Genomic DNA, 15,748 nt, shown 5'->3' on the forward strand with positions numbered 1-15,748 from the left:
GTTTCACTCTCAGTGTGGCTGCTGGGAGCCCAGGCTGTGGTTGGGTGCTGGTAATGAGCTGTATCTATCAGTTAATTTTGACAGGGAAAATTCTTACCACTCAGCCAGACTAATGATGTGGAAATGAGGTAAGTGGTGCTGCGCACACAGGGTGATCCCACGGTGGTCCTCGTTGGGGCCGTGCTGCCTCTGCCCACTGGCCTTGGCAGATACCAAAGACCTGGAGCCACAGGTCACTTCTTGCATCAGATACTCACTCCAGAAATCCCACCTGCTCTGACATCTGCTTTCATGTAGTTGTTTTTTGATATACCAAACACCTAAGTCCCCATTTGCAAAGGTATGTGCAAGAAGAATTTGCCAAATGTTTAGACTTGATGAGTTTGTCAGAGAGAGGTCAAAGACAGGCTGGTTCACTCATCAGCCCCCTGAAAGACAGCTGGACAAATGCCCTGCGGTATTGCCACAGTAACTGTCCACAGGTCAGTGATCTGTCTTTTGAAAGTATTTCACTCAGCAGCTCAGTCTTTGGCAAGGTTGCATTGCCACCAGAGAAAGCACATCAGGGCTTCATACTGTGGCTTGGCTTGGTGTTAATGCCTTCCATATTGGCATCCCTCCAAAATATCAACTGCTTTCATAGTAAAGCCATAAACAAGAAATAGTCTTCTCTCACTTTTTGCAATAACTTTAAAAAAAGTATTGCAATGCATGAGAGGCCACACCCCGGCAGTCTATGCTCTCGTGGGGCAGCTGGGAGCAGCTAACAGCCACCCCACTGTTTGTCGGTAGCGAGGAAGGCCTGCGATGGCTAATCTCTGTCACCCAGAAGGGACATAGCAGCAGCATGTCTCACAGCTCGTTGTGGTGGCCGGGCTCCATCCTCTCACTGGCAATGATGAAGCCTCACCGGGGTGGTGTTGGCTGGTAGTCAATGCTTCCTCTCACACTGGGGCACGTTGCCTAAATCACACTTTCCATCAGTTGTAGGCTTTTTCATCTTGATGTAGCTATAGTTTCCTTGCTTTAGTTGAACTTGTTGCTTATTTTGCTGTTGACTGTTCAGAACCATTGACCCTTTCCTCCACCTGACATCCTCTGCAGCATCCACAGGCTGTAAACATTGCAGCCGCCATCGCCTCCACTGCTCATTTGGCTCTGGTGGCTGTTGGCTGGGGCCATCATCATCACCTTGTGGAGACAAAACCATGTTTAAAGCCCTGTTCTCAGCAGGTGCATGAACATTTTTCACACTGCCATGCTGATCAGAGCTGCGCTGCAGGGGGGCAGAGCCACATGTCTCTGTCAGTCTGCAGTGCACCGTGGGATGTATATTTTCCTTACGTTACAGAAGAGCGAGTCTTAAAGAAACACAAGGGTCTGGGCACTGGCCCTATATTTTTATAAACAAAAAGGCAGTTTCTGAAGTTGTGCTGGTGTGACAGAAATAATTCTATCTTTCAATATGCTGCTGTTTGTGAACAGTAAGCCTGCCCTGGCCAGGGTTTGCCTGACCTGATTAAATGACACAGGCTAGTGGGGCTGTAGTAGTGTGTAAGTGGCCTTTCTTTACATGAGTGAAAATAACTCTTTGGAGGAGGATGGTGGGGCGAACAATGGGAGAAAGTGACATTCTTGTGATCCAGGCAGGATTTCCAAAATTCACCCCCCATTTTATCCTTTTATTTAGTTTTACCACTTGTTTTTTCATCTGCCTAAGCAGCACAAGCAGCGTCATTTACTTTGCTACTGGACCAAATCCTGTGCTGTCTGGTGCAGAGGAGTTGTGCCCAGCATTGCGGAGTGAGCCGACGCTTGGGAAGATTCTTGCCCAGAGAGAATAGGACAGAAGGAAGGGGAAGGAGCTGGAGTTTGTAACAGATTTTATGGGTTACCTACTGCCAGAGTAGGTATCTCTGGCCAGTTATGCTGGGGAGCCTCCCTGTAGCTGGGACTGTGTCTAGATTTTCCGTTAACAGCCCTTTTCGTGGCCTTTCTTTTTGAGGTCCCATTTCTAGACTGCCATCAGCCCAGATCTCATCATGGCCAGCAGTATGGGATTGCTGCTGTGCCTTCCTGCACAGAGTGTCTCCTAGAGCGAAGCCCAGCCCTCGTGCCCGTATGCTGAGCGGGCACTGTTGGCTAAGGCACCCTGCAGTACCCTGAGCACGGCAAGGCAATTGCAGAGCTCCCCTGAGGCCCAAGGAGTGATTCGTCTTCTCATCACCTGTGCACCTTGCAGGTGAGTGCAGTTCCACCTGAGGAGATTGTTGCATCTGTGTTCAGTGATCTGTGCTGGTGGCTTGGTGATGTCTTGTGCCGTTTGTGGGATCTTTGTCAGACCTCTAAAACCTGAAATATTTCGTGTTTTCTTAGGTGATTCTAAGTAGCAGTAACGGTGCAAAACCAAAAGGACACGTCCTTAATGCGGAAATCCACTTCTTGTTGCCCAGGACATGAATTAAATTGATTTGTATGATAAACTCTGTTTTCAAAGGGTAAAACTCAGAGTTTGGGTAAACAGGAGAATAAATCCAACACTACATTAGGAAAGAGGGAGTAACTATTATTTTAAAATGTAATCTCGTGGTTTTAGTGCTGTGTACTTGCTCCATATTCATGATTGAAAGGGTTGCTTATCTTAACTGGAAACTTTTCCAAAGACAGGAACATATTTGAGCTCTGCAGTACAGATGTTCCCTCTAATTTATGAGTACACATGCAGGGGTACAGACACTCCTGGAACAAGTTGCAAAACAAGGAGGGGAAACTAGATGACAGAGACAAGAAAGAAATACTGAGCAAGGTGCAAATGCAGCTGTAAATTAACTGATGGAGAAAGGGAGTGATGGAGGGAGAGGGAGTCTCTCTGGGAGATGGTCAGATGTGGAGCTGTGTGGCAGCCACCACACAGCCCCAAACCTTCCTGTGAGCTCCGAGTGCGATCATACAGTAATTGTCCAAACGTTACAGTTACATGTTGAAAGTCAGTTAAAATACTCAATTTCTGTTGGCTTTGCACAACGATTTTTGTAATCTTTTTTGCAAACCTGCAGCTCAGAGTGAAACTCCGTGAGGGACGGGACTGGCAGAACCCCTGCAGATGGGAACTAAAGCCGCTGCTGGCACATGAGGCCGAGGAGCAGGTTGCCAACGTTTTCCTACAGTTTCTCTCCCGCTTCGTCGTTGTTTGCCCCCGCTTCTGCTGCTGATTTCCACGAGATGGAGCTATTCTAACACGGCTTTGGCAGCAGCCCCCAGAGAACAGTATGTGACCACATACTTTATTTTATTTCCATGACAATATTTCTGAAGCGGGTAGGCTTTTATGAAAAATCGCAGTAAAACAAACAAACAAAAAAACCCACCAAAAAAAAAAAAACAACCCCAAACACAAAAAAAAAACCCCCACAACCAAAAAAAAACCCCAAACAAACAAACAAAAATCCCAAACCCCAAAATAAACCCCCTAATAGAAACCCCTGGAGGTCGATGCTCATTTTGCCAGGCTGTGCTGTCGAAAGGCTCCTGGCAAAACTCACTCTCAGGGGGATGCAGGTGTGTGCAGAGCAGCTTTGCTCCACCCTGGGGCAGCAGGTGGGGGGTGCATCCAGTCTCACCTCTCCTGAGCACTTACTTGGCCGTGACTAAGGAAGCCTCCAATGTCCCATGTCCCTGGAGGCCACCCTGCACATGGCCAGGGACATGGCCCTTTGACATCGGCCCTTGCCCACAGCCCTGGTCTGCACACCTCAGCCCACTGGACCAGTCTCCTGCCTTTGCTGAGTTGTGGTGACTCCCTCGTGTGGCTTTTCTGTCCTTGTGCGGCCACTTCGCCACTGCAGCACCCTCTCTGCTTCACCCCTATCAGCCCCATTTCCCAAAAAAACCCATGCAAATGGTGTTGCTCTGTGACACATGTCTGCAAACTTCACGGCATGACCTGGCCTTCAACTGGATCATGCCCGCAGAGCTAGGCACCTCCTGCCCCTGTCGTTCGGGCATCTTTTCTCGCTGCAGCCCTTAGAAGCAGCAGCAGCTCAGAAAGAGCTGGGTTTTATCTGGGGGGTTTGTCCAGGAGTTGTCAAAATTAGGGCTAGGTGTATATGCAATATCTGTAATGCTTGAAAAGAGCTTGCTGCTAGTGTTGCATGCTCTTTAGGGTTGTGCTGGCATTGTCACAAGAAGATGGTGCTCTCCATTTTCACGGGAGGTAAGCAGCACTGCTGTGATGAGGCTGGCAAACCGTGCCTTGCCCCCTGAGCATGTGGCATACACGGAGCTGGTGGGCAGATGTTTCCTTCCCGAGCAAGTGCCCAGCGCCGGTGGCCAGTTCCTCCCTGCACCTGCCACAGCAGAGAGCTGGATGCTGCTTCTCAGCCACTCGGAGTCTGAAATCCTCAGTGCTGCAGGACCTAGCTAAGTAGAAAACACAGTAAGATAAACAGAAGTCAGCTATATAGGGCTGGGGACTGCCAGTGCCAGATCTGGTGACACTGCACCTGTCCAAATTCCTGTGTCAAATCTTAATTTGCAAAGACTGGAGCATAAATGTGTTTGGTTGGGTTAATTTTTTCTTTTTTTTCCCAGTGTGGTTTAACACCCCCCCTTCCCTGCCCCCAGGTCCATGCTTTACAGTGGAGGGAGGTTTGGAGGAAATATAAAAACCTCTTGCCACCTCCCAAGCAACAGGTTGTCCTCTTTTCAGGCACCCTGGGGCAAACTGAAACCTCTGATGCGCCGTCAGCACACAGGTACTTAGCAAGCACCTCTCTTGCTTTCCATGACCAGGACAGAGACAGCATCAGTGTAATTTCAGTTTCTTTAGTCTGACGGCTATCCTCCAGCAGCTGAGGGGTACGGGTGGGAGGCTCCAAGGAGCAGGCAGCCTTCAGCCAGCCCCACTGCTGAGGAGCGTCTCGCTGTCGTTCCCACAGCTGAAGTTTGCTCATCTTTCTTCCCCTCTCCAGCCCACCAGTGTGACCTTCTCTGAAGTGATCCTGCTTGGGCCAATTCATTGCTGCTCTCCCATTTGTCCTTTCATGGAGTCACTAAAATCCTCTAAACCTGGTTTATTTAAACATAGCTTTAAAGGCCTAATTTTCATTAAAATGTGGGTCTGTCTGTGCATTCCTGGCATGTAGTTGCCGTGCAACTTGTGTGTGTGCACTTGATGCACTGGCCTGTCTGGCGCAGGTTTGCACACACCTGCGTGTGGATGTGTGGGTACATAGACTTGGCATGTGCATGTCCAGATACAAATGGGCATTTGAAATAGGCCAAGAAAACATGCGATACGCAATTGGTGTGGGTGTTCAGGGGTGTAATTCTTGGGGTTGCAAAAGGTCCATAGCTCCTTATGGATTTCATTGCCGTGTGAGTTCCCTGAGACCGATTAGTCCAGGTCCCAAGGCTCCTGACAGGCTCTGCCTCTGGGAGGGATGCCTGGATGGAGTGAGGGAAGAAGCAGGTTGATTGCAGCATATGGGAGCATGGCACAGGCAGCACTGGTTCCAGGAGGAAGGGATAAGTGAAAAATTGATGAGACAAAGTAGATTCCCCTTGTGTGCAGGCTCCTGCTTTGAGCAGGCAGCCAAGCCAGAGCACAGCAGAGAGGCAACTTCTTGCTTGCCAGCTCCCCTGCAAGCCCACCACCCAGCACCAGGAGAACCGAACGCACCCAGTGAGGGTGCCTGCTTATGGCCAGAAACTGCACAGAGCAGTGAATGGTTCTTCTTTATGTGTCTTTGCCAGAAAGAAGATGAGGCATGTGACAGCTCTTGCTAAACGTTGGTGCCACAGATATTTATTCTTTTTATGTGAGAGGAAAAAAAATAGTAAAAAGACCTAATAAACCACAATATAAATATTGCTGTTTGAAAGATCTGGTCTAGAAGTTACTTGGACTTCCATGAGTTTCACATGGCAGGGGTGTGGGTGATTTAGGCTAGTGATTATTCGAGACACAGGGTGTGATTGGACTTTCAGGATTTGAAAGGATTACACTTGCTTGTCAAGTGGGTGTTTTAATTTCTCTTCAGGTTTAATTCACCCGTTGTGAACGTTAAAACTGCAGATTATCATACCCTTGGTCCCTGGCATAGACAAATTTTGCTAATTTTCTCCCACCTCATCTCAGATTAACTGTTTTTTGCCAGTGCTACTAATGCAACAAAAAATACAACTTTTCTTTTTTAAGCGGTTCACACTGGTGTGTGCACGCACACACAGGGGCTGGCATGCGTTTCATAACAAGGTTTTTGTGCTTGTGACTCAGAGCAGAACTATTAAAGCATAACACATGGCTGACATGTGGAATTCACTCAGACATTTTTGTCATTCGAATGTTGTTAGCCATGGTTTACTACTCTTCTTTCTTCCAAAATGTAACTTTCTTTATTCTCAGCTCATAAAAACAGAGGTAGAAGGTTTTACTTAGCCTGTTGTTGCCAGTTGATCAATAGATATAAAATCTTTTGTTTGAGCCTGCTTAAAAAGCACATGTGTTCGGGGTGTTAGGCAGACACATCTTTCTAAAGAGAGTGTCTATTTTGTCCTTAGATTTAAAATGATTGCTTACCATGAGAATATTCAGAAAATTGCTTGGTTTTGCTCGGTAGGACTCTGTGCTTGTTTACAGCACAAGCAGTCACCTGTTAGCTAGCAAACTGGGATAAGAATTGTAGATGGATTGCCTTGGTACTTGAATCTAATTAGGTACATTAATTCCTTCAAATTAATGTCTCTCATTTGGCTGTTTTTTTGAGCAAGATTAAAATATGGTGTTTGCTGTCAAGTGGAACAATTTGTCTCACCTGTGTCTCACAGGGGTCTGTGTGCTATTCCCAAGGGTGTTTGCTGTGGGCTGGTACAGTCCTGTGGGGATTAGGGTTTTGCATTCTCCTTGGAAATACTGTGGGGTTGCTAGTCAGAGTGCTGTAATTAACGATGTGTTCAATCTCACACTGAGACCAACGATTTAATGAAAATCGCTGTCTACCTGCTGCTGTGATGAGTCTCAAGCAAAAGGGGTGAACTGGAGGAACTGTTTCTGGCTCTGACTCAAAATCATCTAAGCATATTTTTCAGTCTAGCCCTACAAGCACTTCTTTAACTTTGGGGGCCATCTGGTTTTCCGTCGACTTTGAGAAGGATGTGTCCTTGCTTCAGGGCCACTTCAAGAAGAAAGGAGCAGTTGCTGTTTGAAGCCTATGCTGACCCCTCTTTCTTTGAAAGTAAGCACAATAGGTCTTCGAGGCACCTTCTTTGCCTGGTGAGGGGCTGCAAAAGAAGGGTGACTGCCACTGGGTTAAAGAAGGTGATCATGAAGGTGTCTGAGAGATGGGCCCATATGTTTGTTGCAGGGGCTTTCCTGCAAACTTTGGCTACCAAAGACTGGCATTGGAGGTGCAGCACTGTGCTGCTTTTGAGTGTCATAAAAGTGAATTAATGTCACTCCACGCTGGGGTTTTAATGCGGTTCAGCGCAAGGCCTCACAGGTTCAGCCAGGAGGGCTTTACCCATGGCACTTGGTCGATGGCACAGATCTGCCACGCATAGCTGACTCCAGTGACCACTTGACTGTGTGCCTGAGCTGTCGGCTTCCCGTATATCAATTTTTTTTGAATTTTTATTTTAAGCATTGTGTTTCAGACCAAGTCATGTCTGTTCACAGTAGCTGGGTAAAAATTTCATGCCAGTGCTTCAGAAAATAATTAGTGCTCTGGGGTTTCTGACTGTTACTGCTGTTTAATAATCACATCGTGCCAAAGGGGTCTCATTGTGGCAAGCTGTGATGCTTAAACATGTAATGGCTGGAAGAGCGTCCTGCCCAGGGTCCTTCATCCTCACAGCCACACTTTGCCACCAGCTGGACATCGTGGACCCACATTGCTCCACTCACCTGTCAAGATTAAAGTGGAGTCCTTCAAACTCCTACGGATTGATTTCTTCATCAGCAAGCCCATGGTGCTGGATATAGCCCTGACCTGTACCTTTGTAACAAGGTTTTCCAGTGCCTATGGATGTGGATGTGTATGTTAATGTGACCCTGGTGGCTGTACCTCTGACTTTGGTAAGGGCAAGAGGTGGTCCTGGGCAGAGGTGGCAATGGCCACAGCAGTGCCAGCCCATCTGCAGCCCAGACCAGGCAAGACCACTCTGGTCCATCTCCCTGAGCTGGTGTATGAATGTGGCTGTGTTTAGCTGCTGACAGCTCTGCTAATTGATTATATGGGTATGTAAAAGCACTGTGGTATAAAAAGCAATTAAAACTATGCTGTCAGACTGTCAAAATCAATCTCAGTTTTGGATATGGACAGACATGCTACTTTCTTTCTCATTATGAGGATTAGAGCTTATTATTGTGGTGATCTGGTGCTTCTGCTTGTCAAATTCTGTTTTTGGTGACTGTAGCTTTACCTAAAGTGTGAGACCCTGAGTTGAGCACTTCCTCACCAGATGTCTGGGTCAAGCTGATTGTGCTGGAAAACTTCAGCCATTTCTGAGCACAAACCCTGTGCACATAAATCCTGGTGCATGCCATCCCCTGGGACTCCCTAAGCTCGCTGCATCCCGTGGGGTGTCTTGGTGGGGCCACGTGCCCTGAGATTTGCACTGGCTTGTCCTGGTGGCTCTGCCACTGACCAAAGCATGCACCATCCCTCTGGAGCCCAGTGCTGTGCTCCAGCTTGGGAATGGGTGATACATGCTTCTCCAGTTTGGGGTGGTATGGGAACAGGGAGTCTGTCTTTGAATCTACTCCCCACTGAAGATCACATTTTTGACTCTTTTCTTGTAAAATGAAAATTATTACCTCCTGCACCTCCTTACCCCTTGCCCATCTCACCAGGGTGCCATGAAAATTAACACGTTGTTTCTAAAGTGCTTGTGTACTGTAGTGGCATGGGAGAAAAACAGGCAGAAATTAATTAGTCTGTGTTCAGAGCAGGGTTTTGAGGATTGTAGAAAACAAGCCTGTTAAACATTAAGGAGAAAGCAGAATGCTCTGTACTGGGTCCTCACTCACCCTGGGTACTTAATGACATGTTTTCACTGGAAAAAAGATGGTATGATCACGTTAATTAAAGGCTATGCCAGAATGCATATGTACAAGGGGGGTAATTGAAGGATGCTGAATGGCTGCCAATTTGACATTACCTAACTAGCTTAATTTTTCAACCATGGCAATATTTTCATATTTATTTTTTTATTTTTGATGCCATATGAAAGAAAAATATTTTAGCAAAATAGCATACTGAGCAGAGTAAATTACACCGGTAGGGTTTCTTGTTACTCTGTGCCTGATGGAGGCAATGAAAAAGGATAGTAAACAGAGCAGAGAAGCAATGGTGTGCATATCATACATAAAAAGGAACTGTAACAGCAGTGATCTATCCGCCATAGTAATGAAGTCAAGCATTTGGAATAATATGATTTCACAGCAAGAAATGATAGCAGAGATCTGCTGAGCCGAATCTATATTAGATGGTTGTGACTTATCCACGTGAAACTACAGAAGAGGTTGAGTCTTAATTTTATTAAATGGTGAGTCACAGCAGACAGGGCCACCTTATGGCTTTTCTAAATTCCTTGCTTTCCTTATCTCCAGCATATTTATTAGAGCTCTTCTCAGCCCGATGGACTCTGGGCTGTACTGAACTCACAAATTCATGGTGCTAGCTCTCTTCCTCAGGTTCCTGCCTTTACTCTTGTACTGTGTTGTCAACTGCTATATTCAAAGACATCACTCTTTAGTCTCTCTGGTTTCTGATAGAAAAATAAAACCCACACCAAAACCCAAGACAATTCCTCTCTCCTTTTGCAGCTGTGAAGCCCTGGCACAAGTGTGTGCTACTTGCCTAGCAAAATGGGATTGGATTTGTAACCCCAAGTATCTCAGACCACCAGCTCCTTACCTGATCCCTGTGACTGTTCTCTGCTTTCCATGAGCTGGCACCCTAAAGGACTCATTTTTCCACTTCTCCCCCGAATTCCCCCATGCTGTTTTCAGACTGCCCTTGCTAACTAGGTCAAAAGCTTTGACCTTTTACAGGTAGTTTCCACTCAGAATTGCTTCTGCTGGGACACCTCTGAGGAAACAGAAAAATCTGATTAAAAGTAGGAAAATCAAACGACACACAACATAATTAACCCTGAACCTGTTGGAAGGTCAGCTGATTTTTAAGATGATTTGCAGCCATTTAATCGGGCAAGGGCAGATATGCATCGTTACTTGATCTTATCTTCGTTGCCATGGTTGCCTTTGATCTCCATTTGTCCTTCCCCCATTTGTTTGTGCCCTTTCATGCCTTACTTCAAAGTAGATCATAAAACCTGTGGGGCAAAGACCAGTGTGCAGTGGTAACTGAGAAGGACAGGCTGACTCCCTCATCCCCTGGCCCAGTCTTGACTGTGGGAAATGGGTGAATGCTGCAGTGCCAGCGATAAGGATGGGTAAATCAGCCCTTGGAGCGGGGAAATTCACCCATGGCCATGCCACAGGCAGGGGCCAAGGTTGCCTGAGTTGGTTGGTGGCCAGGGGACTGGCTGCCTGGGGCACCTGTGCAGCAGTCAGGAGCCAGCCTAGCCAGCACTGTGACCTGTTATGCACCAGAAGCCTCGGCCAAGGGACACGAAAGAATCTGCTATTAAAAAAAAACACCACCACCAAACATAGAAACGCCAGATGTCTGTAGCTGTAGCTATCATATTGTTTTCACTTCAGGGGGATGTTCACAAAAAGTTTCAATTGTTCTTTGCAGAAGCATTGGTCTTCAAGACACTTAAATATAGTTATTGCCAGGTTTCACACAGACAGAAAGAATAGTATGAGGAAAAGCCAGAGATAAGACAGCCAATGGAGAAATACTGGAATATTACCCTAGAAATGTACATTGATCTTTTTTAATGCTTTTAATTGCATTTAATGCTTCAGGGAATAAACTGTGTGAAGAAGCTGTTGTAATGCAAATTAGGGAGGAACAGTTGTGAGAGAGTCAGGTCTTAAACACCTGGCACAATGCAGAAGCCCAAGCTGAACCAGAAGTGCCTCTTACAACGCAAATATCAAACAACAGAGTGCCAGTAGCTCTGTTTTCCCTAAAGATTAATCTGTAGACTTGGTTATAGTGATTGGGGGTTTTATTGACCTTTTACTTTCCTCTTGCTTGGTTTTTGTCTCTGTCCCTTGCTGTAAGAAAGAACTGCATGAGGATGTTAGTGCTTGATTTCTTGAAAGTATGAAAGATGAAATGTGCTAAACCCTGAAAAAAAGTCAAAGCAGAGGCTACTGATGCAGTTTAATGTGAGGGTTCTTCAGTTGGGTTGGCAATTCCTTGGATACAGGTCTTTGCAGGTCTCTCCAGTTATGCATGATAGCTCGTGCTTGAGAAAATCTCATCCTTCATTAGTGATATCTTTATTTCTAACTCACCATAAGTAGATACAAAAGACTGGGCAGGGGTTTAATAATCAGAGGGGAAGTGCAGGTGAAGTTATTAGTAATAAACCTGCCCTAGCCAACAGGGAGGCTGGAAAACTGATGATTCAAAAGTGAAGACTGCTGTGAGAGATTTGGCAGAGGTTGTTTTTTGTCCATCACTACTCAACATCTTCATGAAATGGAGACAGATTATTAAATTTGCAGATGACACCAAGGTGAGAATGCTGTGAGCACATGTCAGGAGGGATCTGAATTCTAAAGGATGTCAATTAAGTAAAAATACGGGCTGAAAAAGGATAGCGTAACTCCGTAAAGACAAGTCCAAAGCTCTGCTTTCTCAGAAGCAAGGAGATGAATGGGCATGGGTAGGGAAGGGCTAAATAGGCAGGAGTTTGGCAGAAAGGTATCTGGGAGGTGCAGTTAGTTACCAGGTGAACACGAGGCAATGTTACCCTCCGGTTGCAGGGATTGGGGTGGGGGGGTGGGGGGCAAAGTGCCATTAGGAACAGCAGTATGAGCTGTGGGAGGATGGCTGAGCCTGTGACTGAACAAGCCAGTTCAAGAACTGTGTCAACAGCTGAGAAGCCGGGCACTAACTGGAAAAAGTTCACAAAAGAGCAGTAGGAGTCCTCAGGGATGTATCAAATAACATCTAATGGTGAAAGACTAAAGGCTTTTCAGCCCAAAGGAATGGGAGACCGAGGAGGGACAAGAAAAATGTTTTGGTGCTGCAGCACTGCTGTGGAGTAAAGGAATGGTGGTTTGCAAATAGCAGTGGAGAAGTTTCTGGTTTGAAAATGGGAAACACTTTCTGATGGCAATGATGGTAACTGTAGGAACAGGATGCCAGTTTTCAAGAACAATTGTGAGAAACATCTCCCAGTAATGACACTGGAGCAGCTGATTCTGCCTTGGGACAGTTGTAAGAAGTTCATAGCTTTTAAAATCCCGTGGAGCTGTATACTTCTATGATTCTACAACACAAATTTATTTCAGAGCATTTTGCACTGGGAAATTGTAAGAGAAGATAACCTGGCTTCAGATTTCTCTTACTTGGTATCATGTGATATGGCTTTGCTTTTCACAGCAATAGGTGTCTTGGCTTATTCACAGGAATGGTGGTGTGAAATGGAAGAAAAAAGAAGTTTACACTCTGGGGAGGAGTTTCTTCTGCATTTAATTTTTAGCTGCAGTCTGACATGGGCTGAATGTTTGTTACCTCACCACTTCTAACATGGTTTTATCATGAGCTTTGTTTGTCACCGCTCCCCATCAGCTCCCATTTTGGGTGTCTGTTGGCTAATGTGATACTAGGCTTTGAGGTATGTAGTCTGGCTAAACAAAGGTAACTATACAATGTCTAATCTATTCACACTATCAAGCCTGGTTCAAGCTACAGCTTGGCTTGGCAATTAATTTCTGTAAGTCTCTTTTGTGGTAACGTATGAACTGTGACTCTTACAGGGGAAAAAAAAGCTAAGAATAGTATTAGTAGGAATGTGGCTTTGGTGGTTTTTCTTAGTAAGCAGACAGATGAGCAAGATGAAGCCTGTAAAAGCAACAAAAAGGTGTGTTGTAACAGGGGAGAGAGATAATGAGTTCTGAAAATTCCAGGTGGGATCTAGTGGTTTGGGTGCGTGGAAACACAGACTGGATTTGTTAGCTCTTAACCACCAAAGAAACCTTTGTACTCTAGCTGAAACAGGAATTAACTTCTCAGATAATATTTTTTTTGAGCTTCTGTCTTATATATGTACTATAATTAAATTTTAAGTAGTTATCTAGAGCTAAGTCAAATGCGTTAAATACATGTGTTAAATAATCATCTGAAATATGATGCTTCCAGCTTTAGTACAGTTCCTCTGGAGTTTCATGCTGATGTGTTTCAGACATCTTTTTGCAGGATGTGGAAACGCCTACCTGGAAGAAGACATTTCAGCCATTTCAATTAAAATTGAAGAGTTCTATAAGTTAGGCAGATTTTCCTGGAATTTTGCAAAGAAGGGAGAATAGTACAAGAGTTTAACATTTTTTCTGGTGAGATAATTATTTTTTAACGTTCCAACAAGCTCCTCAGCCTTCCCCAACTGAACACCGAATGTTGCAATAAAATAAATATGTCAGAATAATATTGGGATGCTTTGATTTTGCTGATTCTAGAACGTTCAGATGACTAGAAACCAAATATTGCTGCAGAAACTGCCTTGTTCAAGAAGTGATAACTTGAGGGGTATGCTCCAGCCTGATGGGAGAGAAACAGGTCTTGTATGGTTCTGATTGGAAGCCTCCTCACTTCATGGCTTTTCCTCATCAAGAAGATCAAAGGGAAGAACAAAAGTTGTCCCCAAAAGCCAGATTTTGAACCATACAGTTAGGAAACTAAGCCTAATAGTGAGTAGCTTCTCAAAGCCTCTACCAACTAGCTCCATTCAAAAAATGAGGTTCCACCTCCAGCTGCCCTCTGTTCCTGTGGCACTGCCCTGGGACATCCCCACTACCTGCATTTCCTTATGGAAAGTGGTTTGCAGTGGACTGCAACACAGCTACTGAAAATATTTTGTTGGACACAGCATGGACCTCGGTTCTCCCATGTCTGCTTTTCAAGTGGTGGAGTTCCGTGTGATGCATTTTCTCTGCTGTGTGCAGAGCTTAATGCAGAAGACCTGTACAGAGTTTCTGCTATGGATCTTGCTCAGCATGTTGCCATGCTCTGCTCAGAGAGCATTTCGATTAGTGTGGGCTGCCAAATCTGAAAAAAAAAACCCCAACAAAAACCAACCAAAAACCAGTCCCATAACAGAACAGCATTAGTTGACAGTTGTGACATGTCATTTCCACTTCTTCCTCATCTTTACTAACTGAACTGTTCAGTTGCAACCGCAAGCTCCTCCCTAAGAAGAATTTACAGCAAAGCTGGTAAAAGAAAGCACTGATTAGTTGATTCATCAGTTACACTGAATTGGCTCCAGCCCATAGGTACTCGTCAGAGAAGGGCTGTGGGGAGGTGATGCAGTTACTTTTTCATCACATCATGTATTTGAACTCTGTGCATCTAAATCCTAGAAGATAAGGTCATCAGGAATCAGGAGGAAGAGCTACTGACTACAAGCTGGAGCTGTAGGTTCCCTTTGCAACAGCAATTCCATCCTGGTGTCCCAGGTGTTCCAACATGAGAACTCAGAGCCACACACCCTGTGGCTGACTTACCACTACAAGCAAGAGGCAGGGCTGCTCTCTGTGGCAGCTAGAACCAGTCAACCGTTCATTCTTTGTTTTAGTGAAATCTTTTTATTGAAAGGAAAAAAATAAAAAGGTGGGGAAAGTCTCTATCTCTCCCACCCAAAGAATACCTGTCTGAAGCTTCTCAGCTTCATAGATTCTAAGCAGGATGATGGCTGTTTCTGTCCTGTGATGTGTCCTACAGTCTTGGGACCATGCTTGCTGCAAGGCACCCTGAAACCTGGATCTCTCAACAGTAGCAGCTGCACCAGGATTTACTGTTTTCTTGCTAAGCCTGGAGCTTGGTATGCTTGTGTGTCTCGGGGCTCACTCAAGGTGTGGGACATCTGGATTTCAGACCTTTTCTGAATGAGAAAGAAATAAGATTTAAACCTCCATCTGTTGCCTTCCTGGATATTATTTTAAGCAAAGGTTCAGACCAAAATGTTCTGCCTTTTTATCTCAGAAATGTTGTAAGTCTAGTTTTCATTCTAATGTGGGATGAAAATGTTTGACGTTTTAATGGAATAGGATTTCTACCTGTCTGGCGAGGGGAGGTGGCTCATGGCATGACTTTGTAGATCAGCTTCATGGTGACAGAGAGCTATCAGGCCTTCAGAGAGCTCTATGCCAGTAATTAACAGTTCAGATAAAGAGAAATCTTCCTCCATGCTTTTTACAGTCCTGTCACCTCTCCTTTGCAAGCAGGGAAGATGTGGTCATTAGCTCACAGCTAATGAAGAAGGGTCATTCTCCGTAGCTTCTGTTTCCTAAAATACACTTTCTCTCTTTTTTGTTTTCTTTCTCCTTGGTTTCATATTCTTCCTTCTCTGCAGCTCCTAAAGACCTGAACCTCTGTTTGGCAAACCCAGAATGTGGGAAGATGAAAGGATGCAATGCCTTTTTGGAAAAGACCCATGTGGCTTGCAGTTCCTCTTGAAAGAGTGTCTCTTCTGAGACGTCAGTGAAGATGAGGTTATCAGATAATAATATATATACATGGAGTCATAGCTAATTTGGGTGTACATAGAAAACATTATCAAGTGATCAAGTCATAATTCATATATGGAAATATGTAAGTAAAAT

The sequence above is a fragment of the Falco punctatus genome (genome assembly GCF_963210335.1).
Source record: "Falco punctatus genome assembly, chromosome: Z".
Taxonomy (NCBI): domain Eukaryota; kingdom Metazoa; phylum Chordata; class Aves; order Falconiformes; family Falconidae; genus Falco; species Falco punctatus.